The following is a 13696-nucleotide window of genomic DNA, read 5'->3' on the forward strand; positions in this document are numbered from 1 at the left end:
AGACAAAACACTTTAAAAGCCCTTTACAAGGGAGTATCCAAGTGGGCAATAAACATAAGAAAAGGTGATCAACTTTATTATTTATCAGGTAAGTGCAACTTCAAATCACGTTACAATTCTGCTGCATATTCACAATTGCTAAAATGAAAAAACGAGAAAAGGAAAAAAGGTAGACATATGGAGCAACTAAAAATCCACACACTGCTGGTTGTACAGTAATTTATTCTATAATTTGGCAGTGTTTACTAGAGGAGAGCATGTCCATAACCAGCCATTTAACTTCTACATATTCCTAACAGAAATGCACATACATGTTCAAATGACATGCACAAGAATGTAAGTAAGAGTCTTAGTCATAATGGTAGAATATTGGCAACTACCATAGGTAAAATATAGGAATAAATTTTCAACTGTTTATCAATTAGAATACTGTAGAACAATGAAAGTGAATGAACTACAACTACAAACAACATTATGAATGTATCTCACAACATATGGTTGAATCAATAAAATCCAATCTTTATTTGTATGGTTCTCAGGATAAAATGTTTTTGAAAATCTAATATAATATATGGCATTAAAAAGAGAATAGTGGTTACCCTTCAGGTGCAATGAATAAAAGGGTGCATTAAAGGGACTTCTGGAGTGCTGTCAGTGTTCTGCTTTTTGATCTAGGTGCTGTTTGCATGGGGGAATTTAAACTGTAAAAAGTCATCAAACCATACACATATGATTTCTCAACTTTTCTTTTTTTTTTTTTTTTTTTTTTTTTAGGCTGGAGTGCAGTGGCGCAATCTCGGCTCACTGCAAGCTCCGCCTCCCGGGTTCACGCCATTCTCCTGTCTCAGCCTCTCCGAGTAGCTGGGACTACAGGCGCCCGCCACCACGCCCGGCTAATTTTTTTGTAGTTTTTTTAGTAGAGACGGGGTTTCACCGTGGTCTCGATCTCCTGACCTCGTGATCCGCCCGCCTCAGCCTCCCAAAGTGCTGGGATTACAAGCGTGAGCCACCGCGCCCGGCCGATTTCTCAACTTTTCTATATATTACACCTCAAAAAATTCAAAAAGGAATGAAAATTTGCTTATAATTAAACTATGGAAATGTAAATGCAGTGAACTTATTGGAACACTTCTTTTTTATACATACTCATAAACAAAAATAATTTTCTATGTTTTTAATTTTCATTTTGCAAAAAATCAAGTGAAGATTACTTTCTCTTCTCTTTGTTTTCCAGATTCTTAAGCATTTCAATTAAACATCATTGGGCAGGGGGTATATGGGCAAGGAGTATGTGAGGATACATTTGGCACAAAGAAAATCTTAATAAATTATAAATATTCAATGTTTTAATTTAGACCACGTTTTACAACCATAATGCAATTAAGTTAGAAATTAAAAGTTCCAATGGGTCAAATGTAAGAGTACACAAAAATTTATAAAACTTATTCAAAACAAATAAAATAAACATTAAATTACTAACATTTAAGAAAATTAAATCAATGAAAAAAATGTGTACAAGAAAAAGAAGATCAATAATGTCTCAGACCTAAAAATCTAGAAATCAGCCTTTGGCTCCCCCTTTCTGTCACACCTATGTACCTAATCTAGCAACAATTTTGCTGGAACAGGGTTTCTCAAGTGCAACATCATTGAAATTTTGGGCTGGATAATTCTTTGTATTAGGAGCTGTCTTGTGCTTTGTAGGATGGCTAACATCATTCCTGGCATCTACCATCTAGATGCCAGTTGTACCACCTCCATCACCAGTTGTGACAATCAAAAAGGTCTCTATATATTGCCAGATGTTCTCTAGGCACAAAATAAACCAATTTGAAATGACTGCATTAGACCCTACCTTTTTATTTTGAATCCTTCCATTTCTTTTCCATTCCACTTCTAACTCCCTGTTCAAAGTCAGTATCTTCTCTTGTATGGACTATTGAAGTAATTTCTCTTTGTTTTCAATCATGGCTCTTTATGATTCATTCTTCACACAGCAGCCATATAAATATATTTTGTCACTTTTCAATGGCTTCACTGGGGACTTAAAATAAATGTTAAACTTTTCACCTATGGCTACGAGGCCTGAATTACTTGGCATCTCTTCATCTTTCTGGACTTATGTTCTGCCTTTCTTACCCAATCTCATGACATTTTTGACATCTGGAATTTCTTCACTTTTTCTATGTTAACTTAGCTCATTTTCATCTTTGGCTCTTTTGCCTGGTCTCTGCCTGGAATGCTCTTCTGGAATGTTGCATCACTCACATTTCAGTTCAAAATTAAACATTATCTTCTCAAATAGTCTTTCTCTGATCACAAGCTCTAAATCAGTCACATTTTAAATTTCTTCAAACTCGAAGCATTTTAATTATCTGCATAGTAGTTATTATCAGATATTTTTTTTATTATTATTTGCTATCCTTCAAATAAAAAAAAAACAGGTCAGACTCATGAAGATCAGAGAGATCTGACCAATAAGAAAGGTTACTAGAAATTCAATGGATGCAGGCAATCGCATGATCAAGGAAGAGCATGTCTAAAACAGTCTAAAACCATCAGCGTATCTCCTGTGTCTTCTTTCACTGGGGACATTGGATTGAGATTTAACACATGAGGTTTAAAGCAATGCATGTGAAGCATCATTTATACAAAAGTAACTGTATTAGTCATAAAACATATCAATTTTATACCCAATAATTACATGAGATATAATATTTTCCAGCATACTTTGCTCCATAATTCCATCAATTCCAAATTTATATTTTATAAGCAACTACAGCAGGTCCTGAGAAAAGCATCCCACAGATAAAGACTCTATTTCCTTCTGGTAAATACCATCAGAGGGTCTGATAACATGCTGTCAAGATGACTTGACCTGAACATTTTTCTTTTTCTGACTGCACGTATGTCCTCATGGGAATGGTGATAAGCTGTAGGCCAGCTACTAACCCTTTTCTTCCTATTCCAAATACACTCCCCATCTCCCAACACAAACCCACTTTTTCAGAGCAAGTACTTTCAAAGACGTCACTTCTGTATCTCCAGTACCTAAAACTACACCTAGCACTTAGTAGCTTATGAAGTTTATAAATAAATAAACCAATTAAAAAGTTATAAGAAAATCTAATGCTCATTGATGATGCAAGATAAAATTTCATTTAATTATAATGTAATACTAGAATTATTCAGAAATAAAATAGCAATAAAGAGATCTTAACATGCCTCTATCAAAATTAAAAACACAAATTATTGTTATATAAGAATAAGATATGATTAGTAAGACTGTTCTAGCATAAACATGCTCTCTCACATATAGAAACAGACACGTGTGTCAAACCACTTGTGTGCTGGAGCCAGCTCATAGCTTGTAAGAGCCAACTGTTACATTAATTTTGTGTCAGTTGTTAAATACAGTTGTTACTATGAAAATTATATAAACGTAAAATTAAATAATTTAAAAAATAAAAGTAATAAAAATGGAAAAGCCACTTTCTAATTAGTTTACTACATTGTACTATTATCTATGCCTTCAAGTTTATGTTTATTGTATCTTTGGGGTGGAATTACTAGATAATTGTGTATTACTGCTCATCTCTTTCTAACTCCACATTTAATTACATTACTTTGGGAATGTGAGATTGGCCACAGTAAGAGTATTTATGCCATAAATATTTAAAAAATGCTACAAATCAGGCTTTTTCATTTTGTGATGAGAGCCAGTTGTTAAACATTTACCAGCACATCATTATCCCAAACTGTATAATAATATAAAGAGGAAAACATAGAGCAGGTGAACAGAAAAATGGACCAAAAAATAAAAAGGTAGAAAAAAAAGAACTATAAAAGGTTAATGAAATAGAGATAGATTGATAAACTATCTAATGTCAATTAACTTTTTTCTTAATAACAGAAACTGCTTTGTTTGGGACAACGATGGCACCAGCTGGATATGATTCTCAGGTTCCCTTGAAAGTAGGGATGGCCTTATGATAGTTTTTGTCCATCAGGCATAAGCAGAAATGTTGGCCATTTGGGGAAAGCTTCACTTTTATCAGATAGGTTCTATATATATATGTGTGTGTGTGTGTTTGTGTGTGTGTGTGTGTATACACATATATATGTGTATATATTATTTTGCCAAAAAAAGAGGCATTTTTTTCTTTCTCTTTATTTTCCAGATCTTTATGTATTTCAGTTGATATCACTTCATCTATTCATCTATTTTTTTCTTTTCTTTTAAAGACAGGGTCTCATTATAATGAGACCCTGTCTTTAAAAGAAAAGAAAAAAATAGATGAATAGATGAAGTGATATCAACTGAAATACATAAAGATCTGGAAAATAAAGAGAAAGAAAAAAATGCCTCTTTTTTTGGCAAAATAATAAAAACTCCAGAAAATATTCACTGTTTAGTATGTGTAAAAAAGAAGTATTCCAATAGCTTTCATGTTGTTTTAGGGAATATAAATCATCCAAAACTACTTAAAAATAGTAAGATGAAAAAATTAAAACCCATAATTTTGGCTGGGCTCAGTGGCTCATGTGTATAATCCCAGGACTTTGGGTGGCTGAGGTGGGAGGATCACATGAGTCCAGGAGTTTGAGATCAACCTGGGCAACTTGGGCAACCGAGTGACATCCTGTCTCTAATGAATAAATAAATAAATAAATAAATGAAACTTACAGTTTCACTTACAAGAGATAATCCTAGAGAAATATTTGCATAGGCATGTTTATCTATTATATATTTGTAGTGATAGAAATTACAATAGTAAGGGAAGGAAGAAAATTATTTATACATATAAAATAATATTTTATTATAAAATAATATTTTATTATAAAATATGGAATAATAATAATAATACCAGCAACTCAAAAGCAACTTAAGATATTTAACATTCATCTCTTAGGTAATGTGCTAAAGGCTTTATGTGTATTATTGCCTGGAATTTTTATTAGAATCATGTGACTCAGACAATATTATCTGCAGTTCATATATTAGAAAATTGGACTTTTGAGGGGTTTACATAATTCTGCTCCAAGTGACACAGCCAATATGTGGTAGAATTTGAATGCTGTGTTTATGATTAACAAGTCTATGCTATTGACTATTTTACAAAATTTTAGATAGATATAGAAATTGTGTGTGTATGTGTGTGTATACATATATATATGTATATATATATATATATATATAGTGGAAATATGTGTATACATATATATGGTGGAAAAGTCATTTTATACTTTTTATAGTATGACCAAATAATATAAACTAACAGAGACAGAGGACAGTCATGGATGCCTAGAAAAACATATATATTTAAAAAATTAACTGTAGTTAGTTTTTAATTAACTAACTATAACTATAATTAAAAATTAACTATGGTTATTCTTTGTAGGTGATTTTAATGGGGACTTTCACTTAGAGCAATATAGTGGTTGAAAATGTTAGAATTTGTACTTCTATTAATTTATATTTAGGAAAAACAATTAAAATCTTAAAAATTCAGTGAAATGGCTTCATTAATATGAAGATTATGAAATAATAGACTTACAATACTTTAAGACTTTGCTATACTCAATCAGTCGTATTCTCCCAGTGTTCACATTATGGATGCTTTTGTGTAACAGATATACATTCATACTTTGAGGCGGCTGGCAAGATGGCGGAATAGGAACAGCTTTGGTCTGCAGCTCCCAGCAAGATCAACCCAGAAGGCGGGTGATTTCTACATTTCCGACTGAGGTACCTACTTTGTTCTTGAAAGTTTGAAGCTTACATTGTCTAAAAAAATTGGGATTCAAAATGACAGCTGATCCTGACTCACATGTCAAAATAATTCAAGAGACTTCCTTAAGCCCTATCGTGCTTTAAAATCAACATGCCTGGGAATGTAAATTAGTATAGTCATTAGAGAAAACATATGGAGATTCCTCAAACAATTAAAAATAAAATTACTGTATGATCTAACAATCCCATTACTGGCTATATATTCAAAGGATATGAAATCAGTATGTTAAATAGTTATCTGTACTCCCATGTTTATTGCAACATTATTAACAATAGCCAAGAAATGGAATCAACCTAAGTGTCCATCAACAGATAAATGAATAAAGAGAATGTGGTATACATATGCAGGGAAATACTCTTCAGCCTTAAAAGAGGGGGAAATTCTGTCATTTGTGACAACACGAATAAATTTGGAGGACACTATGTTAAGTGAAATAAGTCATGCACAGAAAGATAAATATTGCATGATCTCATTTATATGTGCAATCTGAAAAAAGTCAAATTCAGAAGCAGAGAGTAGAATGATGGCTACCAGGGGTTGGGGGTAATGGAGGGATTGGGGAAATATTGGTCAAAGGGTACCAAATTTTATCTAGACAGAACGGATTAGTTCAAGAGCTCTGTTGTACAACATGGTGACTATAGCCAATAACAACGCATTCTATACTTGAAAACCGCTAAGAGATTTTAAGTGTTCTCACTACAAATATGATATGTAAGGTTGAAAAAAAAGATCACCATGGCAAAGACCATTTTTATTTTTGTTCAGTAAATACTTCATTTGTTTATATTTGTTGGTTCTCATCTTCCCCATATAATTGAAGTATTATGCTTATTGGTGAAAATTAGAGAAAATATATTTAAAAATTTTAAAGAATATAATTTTTTTTTTGAGACGTAGTCTCCCTCTGTCCCCAGGCTGGAGTGCAATGACACGATCTCAGCTCACTGCAAGCTCCGCCTCCTGGGTTCATGCCATTCTCCTGCCTCAGCCTCCCGAGTAGCTGGGACTATCATTTTTAAAAACTATGATCTTCTTACTCAAAAGTAAAAATTATAGTATGCTACATTTTCTATTTCTAGAATATTTTAAATCTGGTTGCCATTGTATTGCACCCTGATTTTTTGTCAATTAAAATTATTTTGACATGCCATTAGCAATTTTTAATAAACTTAATTTTAGCATGTGCACAAATATTCTATTAAAGTAGTATAATATAACTGGAGTAATTTCTGTTATCTCAATTATTCCCCTTTTAAATAAGGCAAAAGTAATTTTTGTTTGTTTTTTTTTTAGTGTGCATTTCTGATCATTTTCCTAGGCAAGTTTTGTTCTTCCAGACTTATTGAGGTATAACTGACAAACAAAAATTGTATATGTTTCAGGTGTACAACAGGATAATTTAGATGGATGTGTACACAATCAAGCTAATTAACATATTCATCACCTGACATAGTTACCTTTTGTGTGCATGTGTGTAGTGAAACACTTAAGATCTACTTTATTAGAAAATTTCAAGTATACAATACAGTATTATTAACTATAGTCACCATGCTGTAATGCTTTAAAATACTCTTTATTGTATTTCTCTAGCTACTATATAATTTTTTTAAAATTTCTTTTTTAGAAAGTTCATTTTTAGTATATAAAAACACTACTTATATGTTGTTTTGTATCCTGCAACTTTACTGAACTTTTTTATTAGTTCTAACAGTTTTTTGTGGAGTCTTTAGGGCTTTTTATATATAAAATCATATCATCTGCAAACAGCTACAATTGCACTACCTTCTTTCTAATTGGGATGCCTTATACTTCTTTCTATTGACTAATTGCTCTGGCTAGGACTTCTAGTACTATGTTAAATAGAAGTGATGAGATTGAGCATCTTCATTTTGTTGTTGATCTTAGACATAGCTTTTAGTTTTTCAACATTAAATTTGATGTTAGCTCTTGGCTTGGACAAGTGTTTATTTTTTTTTAAGTTAAATTAGTTCTAAGATTATAGCTGCTCAAAACCTAAGAAACCAGCTATTTAACATAACGCTATTCAAAACCAGTAGTTACTTGAAAAAGGAAACACTTCGCTATTCTGACAGATTAAATTGTGCTTTATTATTTTATGTTGAATAACTTGTATTTTGATGCTAAGAATCACATATTTTCTCTGACTTTTTAGTGTTCTGTACCTTACAGCTGAATTCAAATCATAGTAGCTTTGTATTAAAGTAAATGATGTCTATAACAATTGCTTTGATTTCCATAACCATAATAATTATCATGATCCTCATCAGAATAATTATCAAAAGTTTGAGAACTCAAATCCTAAATGATAATATTCCATATTTTTAATGCTAAGCTAATGTGTCACATTCCCTACAGAATATTTTGTTAATAGATTTGCTCAGGATCCGTGTGAAATCTCCTTTTCTAAGAAAGTTACAGGTGGAAAAGTTGAAGAATGTATCCCTCTTCTCTAGCATACGTGATTGTTATTAAGCACTTTTGTTATAGCCTCTTTAATACTTCTATTATTCAGGGCTCTCCAGAGAAACAAACTAAGGATGTGTGCATGTATACTTGTTTATTATAAGGAGTTGGCTCACAGGATTATGGAGACCGACAAGTCCTAAGATCTGCAGGGAGAGTCAGCAAGGTGGAGTCTCAGAATTGCTGATGGTGTGATTCTAGCCTAAAGACCTGCAGCCTCAAGACCCAGGAATTGCCAATGTTGCAGTTCAATTTTGAAGGCAGGAAAAAGCTGAAATCTCAGTTTAAAGGCAGTCAGGCAGAAGAAATTCTCTGTTACTTAGAGATCATCTTTTTCTCACTATTCAGGCCTTCAATTGATTGGATGAGGCCCACTTACCTTGGGGAGGGCAATGTACTTTACTCAGTATGCCAATTTAAATGTTAATGTTATCCAAAAACATACTCACAAAAATACCCAGAATAATGTTTGAACAAATATCTAGGTACTTCATGGCCAATCCAGTTTACTTATAAAATTACCCATTACAATATTCATATCTATTGAGTAATCACTCTATGAGAGGCAATTTTCTCAGGACTTTATGTATAGTAACCTATTGAATACTAATAACAAGCCTATGAATTCTTACTATTTTTTTCTCATGTATTTTCAAAGTAAAGATCAGGTAACTTGACCAAGAGCAAAAAGCTGAAAAAGGTAGTGTTAGGATTTCAATTCCAGTTTTCACAAAGTTTGCATTCTTTATTACAATCCAACACTGCTTCTCCAGATTGGGCAATTTTAGTTACAAAAGGGATTTGTCAAAACTGTAATATTTATTTCTGAATACTTCCCAGAGTGAAAAAATGTACTAACATTATGTTTGGACAATAGGTGTAAATTGGGACAATAAGTTGGAGGTAGACTCACCACAAATAAATTTTTGGTAAAAGAGCTATTCCATAGCTGTATAAGATTGCATGCCTTCTTCTACTCCTTGTAATAAGAGTAAGAATTTTAAAATAAACATCCTCACATTTGACTCAGTATGCAGAGGTGACATGGCTAACTGAAAAATATGAATTCAAGGCAGCCTGATTAGTTACAGAAGGACCCGTAGGGCCAAACAAACTCATAAACATTCTCAAGGGCCACAACTAAAGCAGAGAGCTGGCACTTTGTAGAAAACATTAGAAGGAGACCCTGAATTGAAAATCAACTGATAAAGATTCAGTGGTTAAGATGTACTTGCAGCATTGAATATACAAAGGCTAAGAACTTAATAGTAAAGACTTTGAAACAATGAAGTTAAATTCTAGTATTTGGGGTATAAAGAAATAAAGGAATGTTGGATCCTCAAAATAGAATCTGTAATAGTGAAAGAGGTATGAAATCGAAACTAGCCCAGAAAATATACCCATCCCTTGCAAAGTCTCCTAGATTTGTAGTAGTCCCTTGGCATCTGTGGGGAATTCATTTCAGAACCTCGCACAGATATCCAAGTCCACAGATGCTCAAGTTCCTCATATAAAATATTTTAGTGTTTGCATATATCCTGTGCACATCCTCCTGTATACTTTAAACTATCTCTAGATTACTTATAATACCTAATCCAATGTAAATGCTATATAAATAGTTGTAATTTTTAGGGAATAATGACAAGGAAAAAAGTCTGTGTGTGGTCACTATAAACACAGTTACATTTTTTTTTGTCTTTTTTTGCGACAGAGTCTGGCTCTGTCACCCAGGCTGGAGTGCAGTGGTGCCATCCTAGCTCACTGCAACCTCCGCCTCTCAGTTTAAGGATTCTCCTGCCCCAGCCTCCCAAGTAGCTGGGACTACAGGCATGCGCCACCACACCTGGCTAATTTTTTTGTATTTTTAGAAGAGATGGGGTTTCACCATGTTGGCCAGGATGATCTTGTTCTCTTGACCTCATGATCTGCCCGCCTCAGCCTCCCAAAGTGCTGGGATTACAGGCGTGAGCCACCATGCCCGGCCTTTTTTTTTTTTTTGAGACAGAGTCTTGTCCCGTTGCCCAGGCTGGAGTGCAATGGCGTGATCTTTGCTCATTGCAACGTCTGCCTTCTGGTTCAAACAATTCTCCTGCCTCAGCCTTCTGAGTATCTGGGATTACAGGCATGCTACCACGCCCAGCTAATTTTTTGTATCTTTAGTAGAGATGGGGTTTCACCATGTTGGCCAGGCTGGTCTCGAACTCCTGACCTCATGATCAGCCCACCATGGCCTCCCAAAGTTTTGGGACTACAGGTGTGAGCCATTGCATCCAGCCAAAAAATTTTTAATATATGGTTGTTTGAATCCATGGATATAGAACCCATGTATTTGGAAACTACTGAAGTTTTCAGTTGCTTTGTAAGAAAATTTGGGATACTGCCATCAGAAACACAGTCTATATCTCTTATAATTTGGTTTATTCATTTTAGAAGTACTATATTAATTATATATTGTTGCAAATTACTCCAATATTTAGCAACTTAAAACTGCAAACATTTATTATCTTAGAAATCCTGTAGATCATAAATTTGAGAGCAGCTTAGATGGCTGGTATTGGCTCAAGGTCTCGTAACTGTGTAGTCAAGCTGTGAGCTGGGCCCGAATTCTCCTCTAAAGGCTTGGCTAGGGCAGAATTTGCTTCCAAAGTCACTTGCAAGATTTTTGGCAGACATCAGTTTCGTGTGGGCTGTTGGACTGACAATGTCAACTCACTGTTGCTGTTGGCTCCATGGACCTTTCTGTAGGACACCTCACAACATGGTAGCTGGCTTCACCCAGAGCAAATGATCTAAGACAAATTGAGGAAGAGTGTGCCTCAGACATATGACCTAATCTCAGAAGTAATATTACTTCTGATGTATTTTTAAGAATGCTTTATTGAAATGATCTACAAAATTTGCAAATATTTAATGTATACATTTTGATGAGTTTGAACATATGTATATACCCCTGATATCATCCCCACAATCAAGGTACTAAACATACCCATTACTTCCAGAAATTTCTTTGTGTTCTGTTGTGTTTTCTTGTATGTGTCTCCGTGTGTGTGTGTATGTGTGTGTGTGTGATAAGAATACCTTAACACGAGACCTATCCCCTCAACATATTTTAAAGTGCACAATACTGTATTGTTAATTATAGTTACCATGCTGTACAACATATTTCTATACCTTATGTGTCTTGCATAACTGAAACTTTACATCCATTTAACAACAATTTCCCATTTCCTCCTCCCCCATCTGCTAACAACCAGTATTCTATTTTCTGCTTGTATGAATATGACTCCTTTAGATACCTCATATACGTGGGATTATGCAGCATTTGCCCTTCTGTGACTGGCTTATTTAACTTAGCGTTATATCTTCTAGGTCCATTCATGTTGTCTCAAACAGTAGAATTTACTTTTTTAAGGCTGAATAATATTCCACTGTATGTTTACAACATTTTCTTTATTTATCTTTCAATGGATATTTGAATTGTTTCCATATCTTGGCTATTGTGAATGATGGTGCAATTAACAAGGGGGTGCAGATATCTCTCCAAGATTCTGATTTCAATTATTTCACATATATACAATCAGAAGTAGAATTTCATGATCATAAGGTAGTTCTATTTTCAATTTTTTTGGAAAATATCTATACCATTTTCTATGTTATCTAAACCAGTTTACGTTACACCTAATAGTGTCTAATGAATTACAATTTCTTTACATCTTCACTAACACTTATCATTTTCATTGGAAATGAGTCACTGAATTCAGCCCACACACAAGACAAGGGGATTATATACAAGCCTGGATACCAACAGGTAGTTGGGTTCATCTCAGAGGCTGCCTTCTACAGAGTCCCCTGTAACTCCCAATGATTCACACCCCTCTTACATTTGAGATATACTGCCTCATTTCCAAGGCCACTTAAAGTCTCATTTTACTATAGCATCAGCACAAACTCCAAAATCTTATTCTTTAAATGAGGTCCAGGTGTTGATAAGGCTTCTCAGGTGTAATGTCTTAAGTACAACTATTTGAACACAGTTTATCTTGACCTGTGAAATTGAAGATATAAACTATCTGTTTCCCTGCCACACACCTGCCATACAATGGTGGGATAGACACAGGATAACCACTGTAGACACTCCTATTAAAAACCCTAAAACTAGGAAGCTCAAGTGAGTCACTGGTCCATAGAGTTCCTGAAATTCAAGTGGACTACTGTTGAGAGTTTCTTAAATAGTCTCAAGGCCTGGGAATAAATCTCCATGGCTCTGAATTCTACCTTTTAGGCTCTTTTAAGTCATGGTTACTTTTGTATGAAATGTGGCACATATTCACAGTTGAGCAGTCCTCTCAGCCTGCTTCGCATTTCCAGTATTCATTGGAATTTGTTTCCATTCTAATTGTTAGAATCTCATTTCTTCCTAATCAATGTCCTAACTTTAATAAAAGAGAGCCTAACATGTTTAAGAGTTCATCGTGCTTGTGGTCAGCCACCCAAAAGATTAAACTTTGATTTTTAGAAATATTGGTCCTGTGGCTTCAGGAAGAGAGCTCTTTTTCTCCAGGTCATTCATAAAAGCTTTCATGTCTCTTATGTAAGGCCTTGAGCTAGGAATTTAAAGTAACAAGCTTATCGTTGTCTTTCCTTAAGCATTCCAGTGCAGTTAGATTCAACTAAACAAACAACCATATAATTCTCCTTATTTTAACTGTAATATTCTGTGAGGGCAAATGCATCATCACCCAGAGCCTTGCCTTTATAGAAGCATCTTAGCATGATAATTTGAGTAACTGTTTTGCCACTGCATGCCATGTACTGTCAGTGCTTTCTTTACCATTGGAAGCAAAGTCAACGTTTTTATATCAAATCATATTAGAGAGCTCATGTTCTATGGTTTGAATATGTCCTCTCCAAAATTAATGTGTTGCTAGTGAGATAGTATTGAGGTGGAACCTTTAAGAGGTAATTGAGCCATAAGAGCTTCTCCCTCACATATGTGATTAAAGCCTCTACTAAAGAAGCTTCACACAGTGTTCAGTCTCTTGCCCTTCCACTTTCCACATGAGGACACAGTGTCCCCCATCCAGAAAGTAAAGCCCTCACCAAATAACTGAACCTGTTAGTACCTTTATCTTGGACTTTTCAGGATCCAGAACTGTGAGAAAGCAATTCCTTTTCTTTATAAACTACCCAATTTATGATATTTTTTGTTACATTAGCACAAAGTGGACTAAGACATCATCTCATAAATCATAGAATCAATTTAGAGAACTCATCCTTAAGAGTCTTTTTCTGGAATCATTCCCAATGCTGAATTATGTGTCACTTAGGGTTCCATCAGAGAAGTGGAACCAATAGTAGATAATAGAGATTGCTACTTACACCATTATAATTCCCTAACCCAAAACTCCAAGGTC

General features: G+C 34.2%; 1 long non-coding RNA gene across 2 annotated transcripts in view; it reads left to right on the top strand.

Moving 5' to 3' along the window:
• Nucleotides 1-13696, top strand: part of LOC116810570 (uncharacterized) — a 150814-nt gene that overhangs the window by 42858 nt on the left and 94260 nt on the right. For both annotated transcript variants that reach the window (XR_009213993.1, XR_009213994.1), the window contains exon 6: nucleotides 5635-5749. This is a non-coding gene — a long non-coding RNA (uncharacterized LOC116810570). The remainder of the gene's footprint in view (nucleotides 1-5634; nucleotides 5750-13696) is intronic.

Source organism: Hylobates moloch, unplaced genomic scaffold (genome assembly GCF_009828535.3).
Source record: "Hylobates moloch isolate HMO894 unplaced genomic scaffold, HMol_V3 SCAFFOLD_1, whole genome shotgun sequence".
Taxonomy (NCBI): domain Eukaryota; kingdom Metazoa; phylum Chordata; class Mammalia; order Primates; family Hylobatidae; genus Hylobates; species Hylobates moloch.